This window comes from Ischnura elegans, chromosome 11 (genome assembly GCF_921293095.1).
Source record: "Ischnura elegans chromosome 11, ioIscEleg1.1, whole genome shotgun sequence".
Taxonomy (NCBI): domain Eukaryota; kingdom Metazoa; phylum Arthropoda; class Insecta; order Odonata; family Coenagrionidae; genus Ischnura; species Ischnura elegans.
In genome coordinates this window covers 81,216,169-81,228,421 of record NC_060256.1, presented here as the reverse complement: position 1 = coordinate 81,228,421, position 12,253 = coordinate 81,216,169, and the positions used below count along the sequence as shown (strand labels likewise).

Sequence of the window (12,253 nt, the reverse complement as noted above, 5' to 3'; positions counted from 1 at the left end):
ATTAAGCGAATAAGGCTGGGAGCCGCTGGAGAATTGGAGACTGCACGCTAGGCTTAGATTGCTTGAACAATTGATAGTGAATATCTTTAAGAGCGACACGAGTAACATAATATTAGAGCCCCACTATATTCCCAGGTCCAATAGAAGCGTTAAAATAAGAGAGATGTTTTGCCAAACATCTCTCTTATCTCATATATGGGAATTCGTTTTTTCCCCTAACCATAACGTACTTTAATAAATGCTATTACTAATTTCCTTAGAGCACTTGCTTTTTATGTAAGAACGGCTGGTATCCTAACACCCCATGCCACACGCCTTTTAGGTGGCTGGCGGGGTATTATGTAGATGTAGAACTGTTTCGCAGTCCTGATAATTGAAATACGTGTTTTAGAAAGAAGATCTTGTTCTTTCCCGGCGTATGATGCAGGTGATATCATGTCGGGTTTTCCACCGGGTAAGTTAATTGTAGGCAGCCATCGAGACGTCGGTGGGCCTCATCCGGTGGAAAACCCGAGAGGACATCATCAACGTGTTTTAGAATTTTGGAATTGAAATAAGTAGTCAATGCGATATCTTTTTGAAGCTTTCAACGAATGATATGCATTTTATCAAGCGAAAATTAAAACTCAAACTCAAATATTTATTTGCTGTATTAACATCATTACTTAAACGATAGATATTGATAATTCTTTCAAAGTGGATGTCCTTTGAAAATGTGGAGATTAATCGCTTCCAGGCAAGGAATGAAAGTTCACTCAAAACTTTCAACACTTGGTTCTTTCTATTCTTTTTCAAGTATGTTTAGACCTCAGTTAATATTATTCAATTGTTACCAAGATAAAATCCCCATAAAATGGGATTGAATTAGTACGATTTCCCACATCTTCCTCAGTCCCCTGCCTCCGTGACGCAAATATCTTCGATTCTCGTTTACATCCCGCGAACATCATACAGCGTTTATGTCTATACCTTTAAGGGTCTAGTTAACACAAATCTAAAGATTACTAAAAGTTTCTGTTATTTCCGAACCTAAAGAAAACTGAAGTACCTACCGGTCCCAATATCCCATTCACCGCCAAAAAGTGGCGTAGCGTGATTGATTGTGACTGAGACCTATAGGTGACACATTCCCTTAAGTAGAGAACATCCTGAGCATCTATCGTTTAATATTTTATCAGAACAAAGATAGGTTAGTTCTAAATATGGACAAAATTATCTTCCTTGCACATGGTGAACTTCAGGCAGGAGTTTTCCTCCACAAACATAATAAATCAAGAAGGTTTTGTTGTGCGCAGTGTTTGTTTAAATAATTAAAATTTTAAACTATCTTCTACGGAGATTATATGTTAGGTCAAATAACGACGTTTTAATTTGTCGAGTGCCAGTCGAAGCTCTCATTGTGAACTCATTTCTATAGTTACCCCAAGAAAAGCCAATATTAGTTGTTTTCAGCAAAGGGTTAGCCTTCTTTTCGCACTGAAAAATCAAAAAAGTCCAATTAAAAAAACCAAGTAGGAATTTTTCTGTTGATTGTTTTCTAGCAGAAATGAAAGCGGGGAGCTGGTTATAGCATTAATATTTATTTTTTTATGGACGTGACCATTATAATAGTAAGTTGGACTCTTTTTCGACTAATCGAGGATTAGCTTTTGAATAATATTATAAACATTCTGATGTGAGCTTATATCTTGAAGAAGTCATTTTAAAATCCTTCTCACGCTATTAAAATTATTGCTGGTAATGTTATCTTCCTCTGAATGAGGTGAGAGGGTTGATTCCATGGTGAATTTTAAACGAGAGGGTCAAGTTTTTTTTTACCAACTTCGTGCCCATATTTCAAGAGTAAATAATGATGGGGTCCAGTACTTGATTAATTCTCGAAAGTTTTATATGTGCTGTCTAAAAGCGTGATATTTAGATAGCAAATAGAAATGGTGGCCCGCTATCGCTTTGCATTCCTGGGCAGGCAAAGGCTACATGATTGAACTTTTTTTGAAAGAAAATTGCATAGATTTGAAAGGATCCTTCTGGTTTTCGTTTTTTTTTTTGTCTCACTTGTTGTTTAAACTTCATTGTTCAAGACATTATTCCCTTGCAACTGGCTTCTCCTCCACCGAATATTTTATCAATTATTTCATAATTATTCTCGTTCTACAACTTCTTCCCACCTTAATTAGTGGAAAATGTTCTTCAACTGTAAAATATTTCTCTACACATTAATTCATTTATTTGAGTTTTGCATCACAAACTGCCACATTATGCATACATTTCTATCATTTGAATCATATTCTTTTTCTGAACACACTTTCCTGATATTCAATGCGATTCCAAAACTGGATAATAAATCCCAACGGTTAGTGGTAGTTTTCTGGGGCCAAGAAATGGTCAGGTCTACCGGACGGAAGGGCGACCCTTTTTCGAACCCTTTCTCGGGCTCTCAGAGATAATCCGGGTCCTCCCGAGACGGGCGTCACAGTATGAGGTAACCGCTGCCGATATGACCTTTCGTAGTACATTTTGTACTTTACTAATGCCAGTACTTGGAAGTAAACAATTACACCTATCATACTCATTGCCGTTGAGCGATTAAATGCGTCTTTTGATCGAGGTTCTACGATGAGAAATAAGGATTTTACGAAAAGTGATCAAATTGACGCCCATTGCCTCCGCTGAATTGGCAACGCCGAAATTTTGTGAGTGGAGGGGGAACGCGAAAAGCTCCTTTTTCTCCCCCCACCCCAATTTTTAGCTTGTCCACGTGTTTCAGGTGACGAGGTTCCTCAAAGGTGTTTGGCAGGGTGTGAGCTTTCGCTGACCTTCACTACTTCATTTAATCTTCTGTATCTACATAACTCCATGCGAGCCAAGGGTGTCTGGCAGGGGGTGACCAATCACCAAGATCACCACAAGAGCATGGAAAAATAAAAGCATGTAATCGCCATCTACATAATACCCTGAGAGCCACCGCTAGGGTGTTTGGCAGGGGGTGACAAATCACCAACATGCAGCATGCAACAGGACCGCCACATGCACACCGCACGGTCATAGAAATATTAGTGTTTGGCAGGGTGTAAGTTTTCACCGACCTGCACTACTTTATTTATTCTTCTACATCTGCATAACTCCATGCGAGCAGCCTCTCGGGTCTTTGGCAGGGGGTGACCAACCACCAGCATGCAGCACGTAAAAGAATCCCCACTAGCGCGCTCCCCAATGGATAAATGAAAGCATATAATCTACATCATTTTTATACGTGCACATTCATTCGAAGTTAAAGTAGATTTATATCATTTACGCTATTATCGTGGCTCTTCTATGGCCAAGGGAGACAACAGAATGATGCCAATATCTACCGCTACATACTACTCAGCAGGCCTCCTACAGAGGTGTTTGGCAGGGGATGATCAATCACCAGCATCCAGTAAGCAAGAGGCTACCTTCTGGCTACCTTCGTCGGAAAATAAACTGCCCTTGGATTAACATATCATGTTTAATCTAGTTGCCAGTCAACGGTCAGACAAAGATTCCTTTCTAGTTGTTCTAAGAGGTTAGTTACACTAAGGACCTGGCAGCTCTTTTCTCTACGCGTTCTAACTTCTATGCTTAAAGCCTAGTTCATGAGGATGACAACATTGGTAGTTATTGATCACCCCCTGCCAAACAGCCAGGTGGTGGCTCGCAGGGTATCAAATGCATGAAGATGTATTCCGAATGGGGTCTGGGGGATAAGTAGCTAATTTCTCTCACTTAGTCGTCACACTCTCCTAGTATCCCTTTAAAAAACCTAAGTTACGATTATCTTGACCTGTCATTTCCCGAATATGTTTACTCCACCATAGATCATTATTGAGTCTAACTCCTTAATCTTTTGGAGTCTACAGTCTCAAATTTTGTACCTTGAATGAAATATCTTCGTTGCGGGTAGGTTATGTTCAAGAATTCACCACTGCGCAATTTTTCAAATTTAACTTTAACTAGCACGCATCGTAACATGCTTGGACTGCTGTCAGTTTGTTCGTTAATTCACCCCTATCTTCAGTGCAATGGATTTCCGTGACTTTTACTCGACTAGATTGATTTTATACTTCGCTATTATATGAAAAACTAAATTAAAATTCATAAAAAGTAAACTGTTGCCATCTATTCTCCCGCGAAAAAATGAAATTGGCGGAAACTTCCCGTTCAAGCAACACGAAGTACCTAATGACTGGAAAATCGCTAATGTAACGCCTATATTTAAAAGTGGAGACAAGGAACAGCCATCTAATTACAGGCCGATATCTTTAACGTCCATCTCTTGCAAAGTCCTTGAACACATCGTAGTCAGCTCGGTAATGAAACACCTAGACGCGCAAAACTTATTAATGGGAAATCAACATGGATTCAGGAAAAGCAGATCGTGCGAAACTCAGTTAGCGCTTTTCGCCCACGATATTTTAGTCTCCGGGGAAGACAACATTCCAGTAGACGCGATTTTTCTTGATTTCAATAAGGCATTTGATAAAGTACCCCACGGAATGTTAATAATAAAACTGAAATCTTATGGTCTAGACGAAGATGTCATTTCCTGGATTAGAGAATTTTTGAGCGACCGCGTCCAAAGAGTAGTATTAGACGGTGCAGTCTCCAATGAGGTTATTAGAGTAAGTTACGATTATTTGCAGACGACGCTGTAGTTTACAGAGAAATTCGTTCCAGCAAAGATGTAGATGAACTAACGAATGACCTTGCTGCTATCCAAGCTTGGTGCGATGCTTGGCAGTTAGAATTAAATTTGGAAAAATGCGTCGTAATGAATTTCTGGAAGAAGAATAACTCCCTACAGCGTAACTATGTCATTCGGGGCACGCAGTTAAAGCCAGTTGAATCTGTGAAATATCTAGGGGTTAGACTCAATAATGATCTATCGTGGAATAAACATATTCGAGAAATAACCGGTCAAGCTAATCGTAAAATGGGTTTTGTTAAAAGAATATTAGGAAAGTGCGACGACAAAGTGAGAGAAATTAGCTACTTTTCCCTCGTTAGACCACATTTGGAATACGCTGCCAGTGTTTGGGACTCTCATGAAAAAGGCTTAATAACAGAGTTAGAACGCGTGCAAAGAAGAGCTGTCAGGTATGTGAAAGGTCGTTACGATAGTCTTGTTAGTGTAACTGACCTCTTAGATAAACTCGGATGGGAATCTCTGTCGGACCGTAGATTGAAAAATAGACTAAACCTTTTAGATAAATTCAAGAGCAGTGTCTTATTACGTTATGAAAAAAGCCAGTACTTGTTCGTTCTACATCATAGAAAGTTTGATCATGCTTTTACAAGTACGTGTTTGGGTAACAAATTCATATGTTTTCCTTGAATAAATCTGACGTTATTTAAAAACTGCCGTCTAACTGCCACCACACGGTCCAAAAAACGTCACCTATACTAACAAATTATACTACCATGTGCCGTTAGAAATAATAATAGAATTAACAACCATGCGTTAAGTTTTACATAGGTTAGTAAGCTGCACTACAAGTCATGCAATCTTTTTACAAGTTCTATCGCTGCTGTTATAATCTCTTATTGATCGTGGAAAAAATGACATTCGGAATCTGTCTGTTCTACAATCTATCTCTCTCATTTTATTTATATTATCTGATCTTCCGTAGTATGTTGGCGTCCGTAAGATATGGTTAACCTCGTCAGAAAAGACACTGCTCTTGAATTTATCAAAAAGGTTTAGTCTATTTTTCAATCTACGGTCAAACAGAGATTCCCATCCGAGTTTATCTAAGAGGTCAGTTACACTAACAAGACTATCGTAACGACCTTTCACATACCTGGCAGCTCTTCTTTGCACGCGTTCTAACTCTGTTATTAAGCCTTTTTCATGAGGGTCCCAAACACTGGCAGCGTATTCCAAATGTGGTCTAACGAGGGAAAAGTAGCTATATTCTCTCACTTTGTCGTCGCACTTTCCTAATATTCTTTTAACAAAACCCAGTTTACGATCAGCTTGACCGGTTATTTCTCGAATATGTTTATTCCACGATAGATCATTATTGAGTCTAACTCCTAGATATTTCACGGATTCAACAGTCAATTTCAGGATTCAGGATTCAATTGGGTACCCCGAATTATATAGTTACGTTGTAGGGAGTTGTTCTTCTTCCATAAATTCATTACGACGCATTTTTTCAAATTTAGTTCTAACTGCCAAGCATCGCACGAAGCTTGGATAGCAGCAAGGTCATTCGTTGGTTCATCTATATCTTTGCTGGAACGGATTTCTCTGTAAACTACAGCGTCGTCTGCAAATAATCGTAACTTACTCTGCACTACATCGCCAATGTCGTTTATATAAAGAAGGAATAGGAGTGGGCCTATGACACTACCCTGAGGAACGCCAGAAGTGACTCTAACCTCATTGGAGACTGCACCGTCTAATACTACTCTTTGGACGCGGTCGCTCAAAAATTCTCTTATCCAGGAAATGGTATCTTCGTCTAGACCGTAAGATTTCAGTTTTATTATTAACTTTCCGTGGGGTACTTTATCAAATGCCTTATTGAAATCAAGAAAAATCGCGTCTACTGGAATGTTGTCTTCCCCGGAAACTAAAATATCGTGGGCGAAAAGCGCTAACTGAGTTTCGCACGATCTTCTTTTCCTGAATCCATGTTGAGTTGCCATTAATAAGTTTTGCGCGTCTAGGTGTTTCATTACCGATCTGACAACTATGTGTTGAAGGACTTTGCATGAGATGGACGTTAAAGATATCGGCCTGTAATTAGATGGCTGTTCCTTGTCTCCACTTTTAAATATTGGTGTTACATTAGCGATTTTCCAGTCATTAGGTACTTCGTGTTGCTTGATGGATTTACTGAATATTAACTGCAAGTAGGGGGCAATTTCTGAGGCTAGTTCTCTATATACGCGAGAAGGTATTTCGTCTAGACCAGGTGATTTATTTGGACTGAGCGATTTCAATATATTTTCTATTCCGAGCGTACTAATGTCAATAGCTGGCATCTTATGTATACAGGGATAGTCATCGGTCTCGGGTGAGGTGATCAAAAGACGCATTTAATCGCTCAACGGCAATGAGTATGATAGGTGTAATCGTTTACCTCCAAGTACTGGCATTAGTAAAGTACAAAATGTACTACGAAAGGTCATATCGGCAGCGGTTACCTCATACTGTGACGCCCGTCTCGGGAGGACCCGGATTATCTCTGAGAGCCCGAGAAAGGGTTCGAAAAAGGGTCGCCCTTCCGTCCGGTAGACCTGACCATTTCATGGCCCCAGAAAACTACCACTAACCATCCCAACTAATTTCGAGCCATAAAAAATTTTAAGTTTTCAAATGAACCGTTTTCGCTCTCATAATAATTCTTATAACAAAAGGTAATTGATATAATTTTCAGTTTCGACGGTACTGCGCCAATATAATATGTTACCTTTATAAACTTCGTGGCAATAAATAGGCAATTGAGGAAGACTCACCACGACACAAATTCACCCTCCATGAGGTAAAAAAAATTAAGCTAAAAACTAAAACCGATAGTTTTTGGCACCGCCAATTGGTGGCGCAAATTAAATATTAAAAAAAAAACGAAGACGAACAACAGTACACAGCAAAGCGAAGGTTTCGGTCTCAACTTTGTAAAATATCAGTGACGGATTGCAAAACTGATTTTCTTAAAGTGAGGATGAAGGTTCAAGAGAAGAAGGGAGAAAGAAGGGTTACGAAATAATGCATCTATATGACCAAGTACCTGGGAGAATGTGAGGACTTCGAGGTGTAGGAGCTGTTTGCTGGATTGTGTTTGGCTGAGAGCACCGGTATTATTCCGGAGAGGGCGTAGGTTGGATATAGAGACAGATTGATAGGAGTGACACGAGAAGCAGCACCGTATGATGGTAAGTGGTTATGGATGCTGGGTTTTCGGGTTTTGAGTGTTCTTGGAAGAGAGGGGAGAGTGTGGAGAGGGGTGGGGGATCGCGTCTGATACACCCTCGGAGTGGAATGGGGAAGTGGGGGAGGGGGCGTGTCAGGGAGGGATATGAAGGACAGGGAAGAGCATAGAGATAGGTACCCACGGGAACGTTGACGTAAATAAATAAAGCATGACGAGCGGTGTGAGGGGAGTGTTAGGTTTTGGAGTGGGAGCTGATAGCGAAGGGTTGGCACACGCATATCCGAAGGGATACTTCTTATTCCATCTCCCGCACGCCGCGTTATGAAATAGGAATGAGGAGCGATTTCCTTCATAGATCCACCGGTGAGACTCTCCGATCCCCAGCCAGGGAAGGATTCACTTCTGGGGGAGGACTTGCCATCGTGGGGGGGGGGGATTTTAAGGAGTTAGGAGCCAGGTTAAGGGGTTGGTTTTTTTCCTCCCGGGGAGGGAGGTTGGGTTATGGGGGTTGGAAGGCAATTGTGCTAAGTGTTTCGTCGGGGAGATCCGACGTGACGTCACCAATTATACGGCCACGCGAGTCGCGGCTGCCTCACCCAGGATGGTGTTCAATTATTCACGAATAAACCGCTTCTTGTTCAAATAATATGATTTCCGAGGCTTTGGCTTCGCCCACGCTTGTCATAATAATTCCTGAATGAGTAACCAGGTAGCGTGCTGTAAAGTGTTTCTTGCCGGTTGGGGTTACAATGATGTTTCCTGCGGTTCAAATTCAATATAAGACCTTTAATATGAGTGTAGTGTCCAAAATGATCGACCATTAGCACTTATATTCAGTATTCCGGATCTTTTTCTCCAAATATGCATTGTTATGCAACTTAAGACTTGATTTTGAGTCTTCCGTTGAATCGACTGGATTAGTTTCATGATATCTGCCATTTTAAGGTTCATTTCGTCCCTAATTTTGCTGATCTCTACCCTATAATATTGCGATTCATGGCTAGTAGTGTTAGTGAAATGGTTGGGGTGACATTTCACCAACAATTTCCGTGAGAAGATAGAACGAGACGTCACCAACAATACCGCTATGCGGGTCGTATTTGCCTTCCTCGTAAGGGCGTTAAAAATTCAAAAGTAAACTATTACGAGTTCTTTTTACATGATTCCCGTAGTTATCGCGTAGCTTCCGCTTGCAAAAAATAATGCTACGGAGGGAAACCACGTACATTACCGTAAAATATCTTTCGTTGCATTCGCTGGATGGTGTTGAACGATGTAGCCAGTGGTTAGAATTCAATTTGGCAGTATTAAAAGTTGCGCTTACTATTCTTTGGTTCACCAAATAGCTCACAGAAAGAAAAAAAAAATATTAGCGCACGTTAGAACCGCTTGAAATTACTATTTAAGGGTTTCACATGCATTTGAGTAATTTTAATATCATTTAATACATTTTTAGTCTTCAGTCTAATTATTTGTTTCTGTCTGAACTCCTGAGCTAGTGCATGATGCTTTTTCTAACGAACAAATTATCCATAGAATTTTTGCCTAAAATACACCTTTATAGACATAGCGCCCATTAATATCACCGCTTATTGTGCCTCTAATCTATTTCCAAAGTGATTCCATCCTGGGAAGTGCACACAGCTTGCTACATTTGCTTGAAACATTTCTTACTGATCCTATTGATTGGCGCTTCTATGATATAGCCTGCAGTCCACTATCTTCATGGCATAATACGAGTAAGAAGTCTGGTAACTCATAACCCAACAGCTATTTTCTTATGCCTAAATAAATTATGTTTGGCTATTAATACACTCAAATGGAAAATGGACTTTTCCGGAAAAAATATATAGCTTAAAAATATCTGGTTCAATATAATAGAATGGAATATATATAAAATGTGGTCTGGGCATCACTCTTTGAGCAAAACACAATGATTGGCTCTCCAAAAACCTCATTAGGTACATGAAAATTAAACAGAAGTAGTTGTTGATACAAAACAAAATCAGATGTAAGTAAAGTTGTAGATTGAGCAATATTATACAAAATTAAGAATTGAATCTCAAAGAAACAAGGATTTAAATTTTAGAACATTCTTAGGGTCGGTTTTATAACGTCTGGTTAGCCTTAACTGGAACATGGTACAGCCAAAACCTTAGCTGAAGAATGTTAGTAAGTTACAGTAAGTAAAAGTAGTTGAAAATAACGTTTCGTTAAACTCATGATCTCCAACGAAAGGATGATTTTATGCCAGTTTTCATGCTCCGAAAAATTTTAACCAGACATTATAAAACCGGCCCTTAATATGTACACTATGATTTATTTAGCTCAGCAAGTTTAATTTTACTTTGAAATGATTGGAATTCATTTTTGAATGCGTGAAGGTAGCCTTTCTGCTGTAAGCCATCGGGGAAAGAAATCCAAAAGTAAGATGCAGTAATAATAAATGATTTTCGCCAGGCACTTGTACGTTTGTAGGTAGGTATGAAGGTGTTGTAATGGAGTGTTGATGAGGTGCATTAACTTTTTCTAGTTGTCAACATTGGGTGTGGTGGCCCAAAATATCTTACATTTCATGGTCCATACCATATGGAAAATTCCTACTCTGGAAATATTCTAAATCAGGGTACGTTATAGGAGCGGAATGCATTGGTGGTAGCCATACAAGATCGAGTTAGAATATTAGCAAATGTATGGCGGTTCTTTTTCATGCAATATAATTTTCGCGGCTGTTTCTTAGCCGGCGTATTCCAAATTCATTCCAGTATAGTAAAACCACGTTGCGTACTGTAAAAGGTATGTCACCGCACTTGCCGGGTGGTGCTTCCATATTACAGCATACGATTAAAACGCTTTTCAGCCATAATCTGAGGTCCTAAGTGATGAGTCACCGAAATTTTCCTTGCCTATTATTTTCTTTGCTAAAAACACTCCTTCAAGTAAGTAATTACGTATTCGAAGAAAGATCTTATGGTTTCCAGTTAGTAAACTTAATGGCATTTTATCCGATATTCAACAGGGCTCGATGATCTATGGCAGCTGACATAACAATGTTCTTACCCTTCCGATATCCGTACTCAAGATACATTATGGGGTGGAATGGATAGGAGGAAATCGTGCTTAGCGTTGTGCTGAGTGCGGACGTGACGACACCAATTACTCGGTCGCATATATCACGAATGCTCTCCCCTAGATTGTGTAACAATTTTACCAATACATCCCCGTATCATTACGAAGGCGCCATAACTATATATCCAGCGGTTCAAAATATATAATGCAATTCATGAAGTGCCATAAAGCAGGTTTTATGTCCTCACTGTTGAGCTGCCAGATTTTTTCTTGCGAGTACAAGTACCTGTTAAATAATTTTTTCAGCTAAATTTAATTTTGATGAATTAACTGCATAGTAATTGTTGCATAAAGGACCAAATCGTTTATAATGGTGTTAATTCTGCCCCCAAGATAACTTTATTAAGAGATGGATTATGGGGGTTGCATGAGATTTATGGTAATGTCGCTTTGTTTTGCCAAGGACAACGATTATGTTCGTGGCCTCGGAATAACGTACAGCAATATTGAGTATCAAATTCCGTGTGCCGTCACTCCATATATTGGGTCATTTTTTTAGAATTTGGCCATAAACTTTTTAAAGTCATTGTGCACAAACATATGGGTCCCTTTCTATTTTTCTCCATTGATGTAGTTTTACCAAGATTAACACGTTCCAATGACGTCATATCTTGTAATTTCCACCTCAGGAGCATGGCTTTTAGCTAGATGTTTCAAATTGTGCAAGGGCCGTAATAGGATAAGTCATGAGGCGCGTAACTCCAGTGATCCAGGGTAGCTCATTATGACTCCATCTGAAAACTTAATGATTTTTGGACCAGTATTTTCCCCGATCAGTATTGCCATATGATCGATGAGAAGGGAAGAAAATAAGTGAAAGGTACGTGTACAGTGAGTTCTCAACCAAGTTATCATGACGCCATGATCAGCTGATCACTGAATACGCCAAGAAGCCTGGTGAGCCTTCCTCGGTCTAACCTTCCTGTGGAAGCACACAAAACTTAAAGAGAGTGGCGTAAAAACGTCTAGAAAATTTTTGAGGATCGTGCCTCGATACCCATTATTTGATAATTGCAGTCGAGAAGACTACATTTTCGGATCAAACAGTAGCAACATAGAAAACAGGATTAAAACTTTTGTGTTGATTCGAACCTTAGGCTTGGGTGTTTTTATGTCTTCATAGTATTCGAATTAAACGTTTTATCTTCTTAACATCCCAAATATTATGTCAAGGATGCGATAACTGGTATGGGAGATGGAGAATAAAATCAAAGTTTCCC

At 39.5% G+C, this 12,253-nt stretch overlaps 1 long non-coding RNA gene across 1 annotated transcript in view; it reads left to right on the top strand.

Annotated features, from left to right (window-relative positions):
- The window catches only part of LOC124168265, a 201,679-nt gene that overhangs the window by 33,256 nt on the left and 156,170 nt on the right, over window positions 1-12,253 (top strand). The gene's annotated exons all lie outside the window — the stretch shown is intronic.